This window comes from Lissotriton helveticus, chromosome 1_1, assembly GCF_964261635.1.
Source record: "Lissotriton helveticus chromosome 1_1, aLisHel1.1, whole genome shotgun sequence".
Classification (NCBI taxonomy): Eukaryota; Metazoa; Chordata; class Amphibia; order Caudata; family Salamandridae; genus Lissotriton; species Lissotriton helveticus.
The window spans coordinates 1724231004-1724243562 of record NC_136057.1 but is presented as its reverse complement, the minus strand read 5'-3'; positions in this window follow the sequence as shown (position 1 = coordinate 1724243562).

Below are 12559 nucleotides of genomic sequence, written 5' to 3'. Positions count from 1 at the left end.
ATAATATTAAGGGGGTGTGGCAACCCTTGGGTTTTGACCCTTCCCGAGGGCAATCTAAAGAGTATGGTGGAGTGCCATACGCTTGTTCCCTTTTATTGCTGGAGCCAACCTTCTAAAGGCCAGTTCTCTAGTGTAAGGGCAATGTTCAAGTGGTTTGGCTCATTTTGCTTCTTGTGGCCAGACCTAGCCACCAGGAGCATTTTAATCAGGCCTTTAAAAGGGTGCATTTTGTGGGGAGCTGGTTATTCTGGCTTTCTGCACCAGCCTTTCCGTCTGCCTGGCTCCTGGTGCTCCAGTCCTGCTGGAGGGTACATCTTGTGTAGCTACTCTGCAACCAACCAGCCAGCAGATCACCCTCTTGCCAGGCTCTACTGGCCAATCCCATGATGCCACAACATCCCTTCACCCCTGTATGAGTCCTCCTGCAGAGCATTATGGGACAATCCATCATGGCAGCTTGCACTTTTCTCTGAAGAGCACCTCTGAGGACATAATCTATGCCGCTAGAGGACATCACTGGCAGATTTCTTCTCACCAAACTTTAAAGACGAGCCCCTCCTGCTTCCTGTGTTTGCACCAGAAGTCTGGGCCTCCTACTTTGTTCAGTGAGCCTGACTTTCCCAGCCTTGGTGCATTATGACAAGCTAATTATCAGATGTAGATTTTCCTCCTCACCCCTCCCTTTCCCAGGAACTCAGTTCATTATTTGATAATTGCTCCTTTTGTGTGGAGAGACCTTTAGAGGTGGACGTAATTTGTGTAATCTGCTGTAGTATAATTACATGAAATTACACAAAATTATGCAAGATTACACAGAAATCCCTCAGGAGCATAACCTTGCATTTAACACTCCTTCTTTAATGCAAAATTCACGCTTGCATCCAAAATGGACCTAAGGATGCATTTACCAATAAGAAAATGTCCATAAATAGCAACACACAGGAACAGCAGCAGCGAGCATCTGCTCACGTTCTGTTCCTGTGCTTTTGGGTAGGCATTTATACTCAAACTATGCACAAATTACGCAAACTGGGAAAATTGCGTAATTGTCGGTAATTTTTCATCCCAAGATTAACATGAAATTACTAACAGTATTCTGATTACTACGGCATAATTACAATTTGACCCAGGCCTAGAGACCTTTGTTTCCTCTTTTGGGAAGCAGAATAGTTAACTTGGCCCAGTGGGGGGTACAAAGGACTGGCATCTCATTATGAGCTGAACCAGTAAGTATGACAATTCTTGGAGCCCCAAAAGTTTTTGATTTAGTGTGTTGTGATCTGTGCATTCAAACATGGCATGCATCTTTTACCCCCATTGCCTATATGTATAACACAGTGAAAGCACTATGGATTTTCCAATAAACCCCGAAGGCCCACTAATATTATGAGGACTACACCAGGTCATCACCAATCCATGCAAAGTCCCTTCTGCACCTGGCTACCTGTATGCATTTATCGGGCAGTGCAGAATGGTAGTCTCACACACACAGCCCACACATGTGTGCACATTTGATCATGCGTAACCAACCCAGTGCAATCTACCCTAACTGTGCCGCAGAGGCCTTATAATACAATGCAGGCACTGATGGTAAAAATGCTCAGTCCATTACTGTGAATTTAACATGACCTTCTACTTAGGTAGGACTACTCAGGTGGGGAGACTCGCCCACTGTATAGGTAAAAAAACAGGTAGTCAAAAGCAAACAATCCTGGTGGACGAAATGAGCAGAACCCATTAACTATACCTCTCTAACAAAACAACCTAATCAAATTTCTAAGGAGAAGACTTTCTCCTTTTTCCGCCCACTTCAGTGTCTGGGTTTCCTCCCTTCAGACTCAGGAATGTCAACAAGACACTCCCACTGAATTGGAAAGTAACATCACCTCCATCTTGTGCACATGAAAAGGCCAGGTGCTTCCAAAATAGAATCCAGAGGCCTGTCCCACTCTGGTTCCCTCAAACAATCATTTTGTGTGTACCAGGTGTACCACGCACAACATACACCTATCCACAGAGTCAGAACATCAGCAATAGAATAAGGGTTTACCAGCAGCCAAGCAACTTTGAACAAGTGGGCCAGTAGGCCTCCACTCTCATGAAGACAAATGGGTCTGGTCACTTATCAATTGCTACCAATCATTGTATGCTGCCACCACCACTGCTCTACACACATAAACCTGTGACAGGGACTGTGTTCCTTTGAAATGATGGATGGCACGTTTAGTGCCCCCACCATGTCCTGGACCAAACTTTTAATCAAAACAGCTCTAGGCAATCACACGTGCTAGATTATTCTGAAGCTGGGCCAAAACCTAAGACCCTCTATACCTGATACTCAATCTTTGGGCATGCAAGGTAGGGGGCTCAAAGGTACGCTACAAAGGGGTCACCCTTGGCCAAAATAGACGATTTAATGATTTGAGCAAGGGGAATACAACCTAGGAGAGAGTGGTAGCAGCCTCTGTCCTTGTCAAGTGAGATAAGAGATATTATAAGGTGGCAGTGGGCTGGTGTTGACATTAATGTAAATCACAGATCTCCTTGCAATTTGTATTAAAATCAGCTTTTGAACATCTCTCTCCTTACAGCCTCCCCTGAGAACAAATTATAGTAGTTTATGATGAGGGATTTGATTTGATATTTGCCAAGAATGTTCATACAAATGATTTGTAAGTAGGAACTCAATGTAGATTTGCTTGATTTTTCTCTGAAGCCACTCTACCTACAAACACACACGCTGTACAGTAGGGGGCAATGCTGACAGTTTGCTGCCACAACTGCAAATGCACCATCATCTACCTCTGTACACCGGGCCCACCAGACCCATGACCCACAAGGACTGGACCCAACCACCTCAGCTGCATCCTATTCAATACTCGCTCCCTCCACAAACACACCGCGGAGATCTGGGACCTGCTTGACTCCACCTCCCCCAAAATCAACTTCCTCACGGAAACCTGGATGAACCCCAATTCAGCCCCGGGCATCACCACAGCCATCCCAGATGGTTACAAAAGCACACACAAGGACCATACCATCCAGACAGTAGAAGGCATCGCCATTGTACACAAAACACCCTCCGCCTCACAACTTGCTCGGATGACCATTTGACCAACATGGAGCACGTCCAACTCCACTTCCAGATCCAGACTAACCCAAACACCACCCTCCGCAGCACCCTTGTCTACAGTACAGACCTCCCAGACCCCGTCTCCCCTTCAGCAAATCCATAGTTGACTTCATCGCACACCACACTCTTACCTCCACAGACTACATCTTCCTCAGCGACCTCACCTTTCACCTGGAAAACCCCGACGACCACAACACCTCATCCCTACTGGAGAACCTCACCTACATCGGATTCAAGCAACTAGTCACCTCTCCAACCCACTCTGCAGGACAAACACATGACCCCATCTTCTCCACCAGCAACAACATCACCTTCAGCCACACCGCCAAGTTGCACTGGACCGACCACCGTTGCGTCCACTTCACCTTCACCAAACCCACTGTACACCACCTCGCCCACCTCTACCCTCGCAGAAGCTGCAACAAAGTTACTGAAGACCAGCTCACCTCTCCCTCAGAAAAACCCCACTACTGACAGTCACGGATGCCAACGCCTCAGCACGCAACCTCCACCTATCGATCTCCAACTGTGCCAACACACTGGTCCCCCTGAAGAAGTCCTCAGACAAGCGCCCTCCAAGAAAGCCAGCTGGTTCTTCCCCACCCTTCTAGAGTCCTGACACACCTAAAGACAGCTCAAAAAAAGATGGAGGAGCAGCAAGATCTCAAAAGACCATCACCGCACACCACCATCTCATAATAACAACAAAGAAAACGGCCATACAAGAATGCATCAATGCCAACGCACACAACAGCAAAGAAAATGCCAAAGTAAGAAAAGAGGCAGTTGACATTACTGCCACATAAGAACTCTGAAACAACCCCAGCACCTTCTTCCACCTTAAGCTCAAGGAGATCTACAACAGCTTCGCTACCCAAGACCCACCCACCCCACCCGCAACCATTACACCCAACGATTCCAGACACCAGCAGATCCTACTCAGTTGGACCCCCCCTCCTCTGATGATGATACCCTCAAGATCATGAACAGCATCCTCTCTGGAGCTCCCCCAGATCCCTGCCCTCACCACATCTTCAAAACAGCCAGCACCTCCATTGCCCCCAAACTCTGCTGCACCATCAACTGCTCTATCGATTCTGCCACCTTCCCGGAAGACTGGAAACATGCAGAGATTATCCCCCTGCTGAAGAAACCCTCTGCCGACCTGATGGACCTCAGGAACTACAGACCCATCTCTCTGCTCCACTTCCCAGCCAATGTCATTGAGAAGGATATCAATGCCCAACTCTCCGAATTCATCTAAACGAACCACATCCTGGACCTCTCTCAATCTGGCTTCAGAAGCAACAACAGCACAGAGTCCACTCTCCTCGCTGCTACAGATAACATCCGCACCCTCCTTGACCGAGGCGAGACTGCAGCCCTCATCCTCCCGTACCTCTTAGCTACCCTTGACACTGTCTCCCTCCACACTCTCTGTACAAGACTCCACAACGCTAGCTTCCATGACAAAGCCCTGGACTGCATCTGCTCCTTCCTCACCGGCTGAACACAAAGAGTCAGACTTCCACTGTTTCACTCAAAGCCCACAGATCTCAGCTGCGGAGTACCACAAGGCTCCTCTCTAAGCCCCACCCTCTTCAACATCTACACGGCCACACTGGCAACCCTCAACAGAAACAACAGACTCAACACCATCTCCTACACCGATGACACCCAGCTCATTCTTGCCCTCACCAATGACTCCATAGCCGCCAAGAGCAACTTTCACAACAGGCTGAAGGTATTCACCACCTGGATGAAGGATAGTTGCCTCAAACTCAACTCAGAGAAGACTCAAGTCGTCATCCTGGGCTCCACATGGGATGAACCCTGGAGGCCCGCAGCGCTCAGGTCCCCAACCCACACCCACGGCCCACACTCAAAACCTTGGCATCATCCTGGACTCCTCCCTCTCCTTGAACTGCAAAATCAACACTGTATTGTCCTCCTGCTTCAATACGCTCCACTTGCTTCTAAAGATCTTCAAGTGGATCCACCGAGTCCATTAAAATTATCACGCATGCACTCGACTACGACAATGCACTCTACACTGACATCACCCATAAACTCCTGAAGAAAGTGCAGAACACTCAGAAAACCTCCACCAAACTCATCCTGAACATCCCCTGCCACAGCTACATCACCGGTCACCTGAGAGACCCAGTGAAAAAAAGAATCAGCTTCAAGCTCCTCACACACACCTACAAAGCCCTCCATGACACAGAACTGCATAGCCCAACCTCCCGCTTCTCCTTATACACACCCACCAGAAACCTCCGCTCTGCCCAACTGGCCCTGGCCACCATCCCATGGATCCGCTAGACCCCAGCTGGAGGACAATGCTTCTCCTACCTCACTGCAAAGACCTGAAGCCCTGGCTCTTCGACTGAACCGCAGTTCCCCTTCCCCTAATAGAGCTTTGAAACTCTTACGGGTGAGTAGTCATGCTATATAAGTACCTAATTGATTGATTGGCTTTTCTGCAGTTAGCTTTCACAAGCTGCTTGCTGAAGTTTGAAAACTACATGAACTGGACTCTGTAATAAAGCCTAATCGCTGCATTTTAGTTACCACTTTCCTGGTTTAATTTCACACACAGTATGTTAGTCATGGGTTTCAATAGTGATTAGACAGGTGGATATATACGAGTGGAAGTATGAGTATAAGAGTAAAAAGTACAGCTGCAGCTGATCTGATCCAAATCAACACACTTTTTTTCTGTTTTTGCACACCTGCTTTTTAGTTTCCTGGTTTTATCTCTCATATAAACGTATTTTATGCTTCGCTAAATGCAGTTTGTGTTCACTAGAGATTTTGCAATACAGGTGGATGTGATCAGAATAGAGGAGAACAATTACACTGAAGAGCTCCCATGATATGACAGATGCCTCAGGCACCAGAGCATCATAATATGTTGGAATAGTTGCACTGCCATCTCTGGTCGACCTGGAAAATCCTGCAACTAAAAAAGACCCCAAAAAAACGAAGCCTTCTGCTGAGAACGGATGCATTTTTTGATCTCCTCCATAAAGTGGCAATCACATGCACTGAATGTGCCTGAGTTATGTAGTTATGTTGCATAAGGATAAGAATTTGCTGGGTTTAAGACATTTAGGAGCATATGTACAAACCCCTATCACACAACACCACTTTTACGGATGTTGTGGTGGAGATAGGGGTTGTGCCTTATGTACAAGGCAGTGTTAATCCACTTAACACGGCTTAACGCTGCCTTGTACATAAGGCACCCTTTCACGCTATGGTTAGCGTGAAAAGGGTGTGCAGTGGGTGTTGTGGTGGGTGGACCATCGCAACATCCATTGTATTTGACGCTGCCCGCCTGTGTACAAGAATGGCGTACATAGGAGGCAGCGCCAAAATTAAGACCAGGAAATCCCTGGTCTTAAGTTGGCAAACGAGGAGAAATGCATTATTTCTACTTTTTTTTTTGTTTTTTCTATGTGTGTTACCGTGTGCAGCACACATGGAAAAAGCAAAATGCCATAGTTTGTTTATGCACAGGAAGATGTCTCTTCCTGTATATAAATAATCCTTGAATAAAATGCCATTTTGTCAGTTTTGTGTGTGCTGCATGAAGCAGCAAACATGATAGTGACATAATTGCATGTTAGGATTATTTATGTGCAGGAAAGGACACCTTCCTACACAAACAATCCTCCCCTGCAAGCAGACGCCCTTGCACTCCGATGCCAGGGTGCCTGCGTTGGCACTATGTTGCTAAATTTAGCGTCATCACAGGGGGAAACGCAAGGCTGCACCTCATTCATGTAAATATGGTGCAGCCTTGAGTTTCAGATGTGGTGGAGGGTGTTGTTAAACCAAAGAGACTAACCACACACTCTGCCACTTCCTTGTACATATACCCCTAAATGTTTTTATTTTTGGTTGTCTTTGAGTTAGCAGAATGCTTTACAGTATATGTTATTACATTTTTACCATGATTATGATACATCCATATCGCTTGTGATTAAGTACCATACGTGGTGACATAAGTGGGTAAACATACATACAATGGGACCAGTAGCGGTCGGTCGTGGGAGTGCTGCCAGACGGTGACATGGGGAGGGGAGGGGCAGGGTAGTAAACTATGGATTACGGCAGATTACAGGCAAGTAAACATATAAATAAATAAAACGAATTTTGTTGCGCGTACTGCATCGAATGTATGTTGTGTTCTGAAAAATCATTTAATACATATTTGTGAGGCTTTGGACGTTTGTACTTTGTTTCTTTGTCTTGTCACCTAAACATCAGCAGTACCTTCAGACGGTTACCGTTTAAACACCGTCTTAGACCTTTCATTATACATGCAGCAAAATAAACATAAAGCATGGAGGGCATAGTGTGAGGCTATGGATTCTACAAACGTCCCATATGTTTTTCTAGCAAAATATTATTAACAATCCATTCTTTATTTTAAAAAACTATTTATATATAAACAAGTAGTGTGTGACTACAAGGGAAGCACTACCAACACCCCCCAGCGCCCCCCTCCCTCCGCCGATCATGACTAAGATGCTGGAGAGTAACCCAGAATAGGGTAAGGAGTGTTGAAGCAAGTGATGAATGAATGTTTTACTTGCATGCACATGCATGATATTTGTGTTTTGCAGTGTGATCTGAGACACAGTAAACACACACTCTGCTTGTCGGTTTGCAATGCCCACATGCGGAGGTTATTATGCTGAGAGCGTTTTGGGAGAACATGTCATCAATTGGCTGGATGCACAAAGGTTTCAATAAATGTTATCAAGTCCACAGAACTTATGTATTTCTTTTACCTTTTGTTGTTATGATTATGTTACCGGAATGTGTCCAAATAGAGTTCAAAAGACAGGTATGAGAGCCATACACATCATTAACATGCATGGAGTGTAAGCTGTAGATGGCAGGGAGTTGAGAGCCCCTGAAGAAGACCTTTGACCTGTAGGGGTTTTGAACCCAGTCGAAACATGTTGCCAATACTGAGTGGATAGATTAACCATTGAATATATCAGATATCCTTTGAAATCATGTTTAACCATATCCAGGGTACCTGCTTATAAAGGGAAAATCAATACTGACCCTTCTTCTCATGGGCACAGTCCATCCTGAACGGCCAGAAGAGGCCCCAACCAAAAGGCAAAACAAGCAAACCCAGATAGATATCAGGCTTGTTAGGGCTCATTTTGAATCCTCTTGTACAGCAAGGAAGGGAACCACATCTGGGCATACCCGTGGCCACTTTAGACGTCACAACAAGCACACAAAGGTAATGGGAAGGATGTTTTGCAATAGTCTAAAATTGTGGTTCTTAACCTATTGACTTAATCCATTGAATCGCAACTGGAAGGCAAAGACTCACAAGCCACTTCTATCATTTGCACCACACAAAAATAAACAAGTATACAATATATTCTCTTAAACACCGAATTTCCTCTACAACTGCATGTTTAACTATTGGAGTGACTGTAGACTTGCATAAGACCCAGATCATATTCACAAATCAAAAGGTAATTAAATAGAATTAGAGCTCTCTGTAGAAGTGATGAGACAGTAGTGAAAACTGGATTGACATTGCCCTAGGTCACAAGGCAGCAATTCGCCTTTTTATGGACAAAGCTTGAGACCATGCAGGTTCTTTGTGTCAAAACGTAATAAAGACAAAGATTGTATGAATCCTAGAAGGCCAATTTCTCATTATCCCGGAGTGCATGCTACACACTGGGAAGAAATAAGCATAGGTGCATGGAGTCTATAATTGCCTGCCCCTGTTAAAGCATAAGTGCAGCCTGGAAGGGCTTTTTGGTCCGTCTACGCAGGGGTAGATGCATAGAGTGATTTGAACACAGGCTCTCTAAGTGTGCAGACGTATATGATTTTCAAAAAAATAATAATCAAGTCAAAAGTGTTTTTAGCCAGAAGCCGATTGCTGGTTTAGGTTGGAAGGTGAACAGTCCCCATGTGCAGTCACACATGCCCACAGCTTCCGACTAAAAAGTTTTTTAAAATACTTATGATTATTTTTTTTAACATATTTGTACTAATTCTAATAATACATATATCAGATACATTAACAAGGCAATACTATAAACTTCAAGTACTGCTGTCAAAGAAAATATTACTGAGAAAACACATAAATTAATTAGATGAAAGTGCTTTAATCTAGTGACAGAAAATAATAAAGGTCATCTGTTTCTGCAGACCCCCTGAATAGGTGATGCAGATGCCCCAGTGGTCTGTAGACCACAGGTTAAGAACATCTGATCTTAATCACTGAAAATCGCTCCACTTGTATCATTAGGAAGACTTCACAATAGTCCCAAAGGCACTGCTCCTATTACTGATAACCTCAAGATTTATTTAAGTAGAACAATGGTTCAACCCTATGAAACAAGAGAAAGTCCAAGGATTTGCTGTCATTTCCGCAACTCCCACCATCTTGGTGAATTAACATCCATGGTAGACCTCAACGCAACAGCAGGCTCCCCCAATACCCCTTTCACAATGCACCTTTCACAGTAGGTTTGTGACACAGCAGGGGTGCAGTGCTAGTGCAGTATGTTACTCAAAGCAGGCACAGATATCAGCTGTCCTTGGAAGACCTTCTCTGGCAAAAGTCACCTTTGAACCATTGAAGTGGTTGCCTGTAGATGCCTTGCTGAGCACATCTCCTTTGCTCAGTGAAGGTTTTGTACATGTGCTAGGATATCAGGATAAACACTCCACACTCGGATTGTAAAGTAAAAGGACCAGCCTCCTTTGTGCATAAAAGCCCCTGATCATTAATAATAAACATGCATCCAGACATTTCCAGATTTATTAGCAAGATGGGCATGCTAACATTACAATGAAGATTGTTTAAAAAAACATAAGGTGGCTGTCTATGTGGTCAAGAATCATGTACTGTCACATTCTACATTGCTATTTTCACAACCTGATGACTATGGTGAAATGACAGCAAACCATAGGTGGCCCATCTCTTAGGGAGGAAGGGCCCCGGCCCACCACCTTTTTACAAATGTGAAGAATGTCGGTCAGGCTGAGCAGAGGTCAGCCTGACAGACACTGTTGATGTCCAGGTCAGGCAGCCAGGCTGTGTATTTGTGCTAAATGTGAAGGGGTTAAGCTGCCTGAGATGAACCTCGGTGACCTGCAGATGTCTCAACCCTGTGAGTTCAACCTCCTGAGCCCAGCAAAGGACTTGGAGGTCTCCCCCTCATGACGAGGAGCAGCGTCACTGAAAGCCTCAGACCTGAGTGCTTCAGTTTTAGGCCCTGATAAGCCCAGGGTTGAGTGTTCCTCAGTGATGCTTGTCACAGAATAGGGTGGGGTTAGCAGTCTCACTGACTCCATCCCACTCTTTGACCAGTAAGGGACTGCTGTATCCTCTCATTGGCTGACCTATAACAAGGTCAGCTAATGAGAGGAGGTAGAAATCCCAATAGGAGCCACCCAGGCTTTCTTCCCAACCCCCGAGATCACTGCTCTGGCCCGCTAAGTTGTATTTTCAAAATGTTTGGTTCATGCATGTGTGGTTGTATGAATGTATTTGAATGTATTTGTAAGTTTGTGCTGTGAATGAGTGTGTATGTACATGTGTGCGTGTTTATGTGCTTGTGGATGTAGGGTGTAAGTCTGCACATGTGTAAATGCATGGGTGTGAGTGAGTGTGCGTGTGTGGCCAACCCCCTCCCCCTTGCTGGAATTACAGTCCGCCACTGTAGCAATCATCCCAAATATATCCCACGTAAGTGTTTATCCCTGCTTCTGGAGTGGAGTCTGGGTGAAACTGCTAAACAGCAATTTTAGTCATTCACAATATGTCAGCAGGTTAGCTTGGGAACCTCGAATTTCAGGTATGCGTCTGAATCTTAATGACATTGGACACAGTACTTCTGATTGCTCTGGAAATTCAGAGAAAGTGTAAATTGCTTCCTGTAACAAGGGAGTCTTAAAGTTAGAACATAATAACTTGATGTACAAAGGTGTGTGCATCAGCGGGCACCTCCCTTATTCACATAGCAATGTTTGTGCATCCAACGGTGGTAAGAGGAATACGAGACTGTCTTCTTATTAGGATCAGGTTGAAGCCAATGAGTCAATGACAGGAATGAACCTGTTCCACTCAGGCATACTTCCAGACAGTACCCAAATTTTCCTGTTTCTACTAAGTCAAACACAGGGTAGATGCTTGAAATTCATGTTGCGTATCAGGGGTTAAGAGAGTCGGGCCTCAAAGTCAAAGCCTATGATCTTTGCACAAACAAAGTATTTGTGTTTGGTTTGGCAAAATACTTAATGCCACTATGGTTAAGGCGTACATTGGGGTTGATTAGGATGGCGGACGGACAAAGTCTGTCCACCATCCTGTCTGGGGCAGGTACCATCCGCCACAAGGGCGGAGGAACCGTGCCCCCAATTAGGATGCACCCGCCACAGTGGCGGGTGCATCCCGCATTTTTAACATTGCGGCGGACGGTGCTTAAAGCACCGCCCGCCGCAATGCTAAAAAGGCATGCTGTGCGTTTCAAAGCACAACATGACAGGCACCGCGTGGTGCCTGCCATATTGTACTTGGAAACGCAGGGGGTACCATAGGTACCCCCCATGTGCACCCCCCACACCCCCTTCACCCTGGGGGCCCGCAATGGGCCACCTAAGCAAAGACCGTATGCCTTTCTGTGGCGGCATTGCCGCCACGGAAAGGCATACCCCACAGCCCATCCTAATATCGCTGGCGGTGTCTGATAGACACTGCCACCATATTAGAGCTTTTCCGCCACGGTCGCAAGCCGACCACGGCGGAAAAGCGGCGGACGGTGTTTCTGACCGCCGCGGTCCCCCCGCCATTGTAATATGGCGGGGGAGAAATTGAGAGCGGACGGGCACGAATGGCGGACGGATCGCCACCGCCTGCATGGCGGTGGCGATCTGTCCGCCATCCTAACCGGCCCCTAAGTGTCTGGAGATCAAGGGTCAAATGTTGGTGGTAAGTTGAGTATGTGCTTTGTGCCCATGTGATTCAACACAAAAGTTAATTCAGAGCGGCAAGAGGATAGAGATGCCCCTGCTTAGCCGCAAATGTAGGAATTAGCTAAATAATATTGCAATATGTATGATTGTGTTGCATATGTTTTTAACTTTTCATCATGTTCTGGAACGAACAATACAGTTTGAATTTGTTTTTAATAATCCTAACATTTCGGGAAGCCTTAAGTTTTGCTCCAATATAGTCCCTAAAGTTAGTGATATTGGCACGGCACTGGTCACTTCATCGTAAACAAAAGCTGTGATTTGTTGTGTACACACAATAAGCAATGTGTAAGAAATTTCCAAGAAGCCTAATATTTTGTATATTACTGACCCACATTTTATGAATCTATGATCCTTCATATTTTCATAATTGTGTTTTTATAAAAC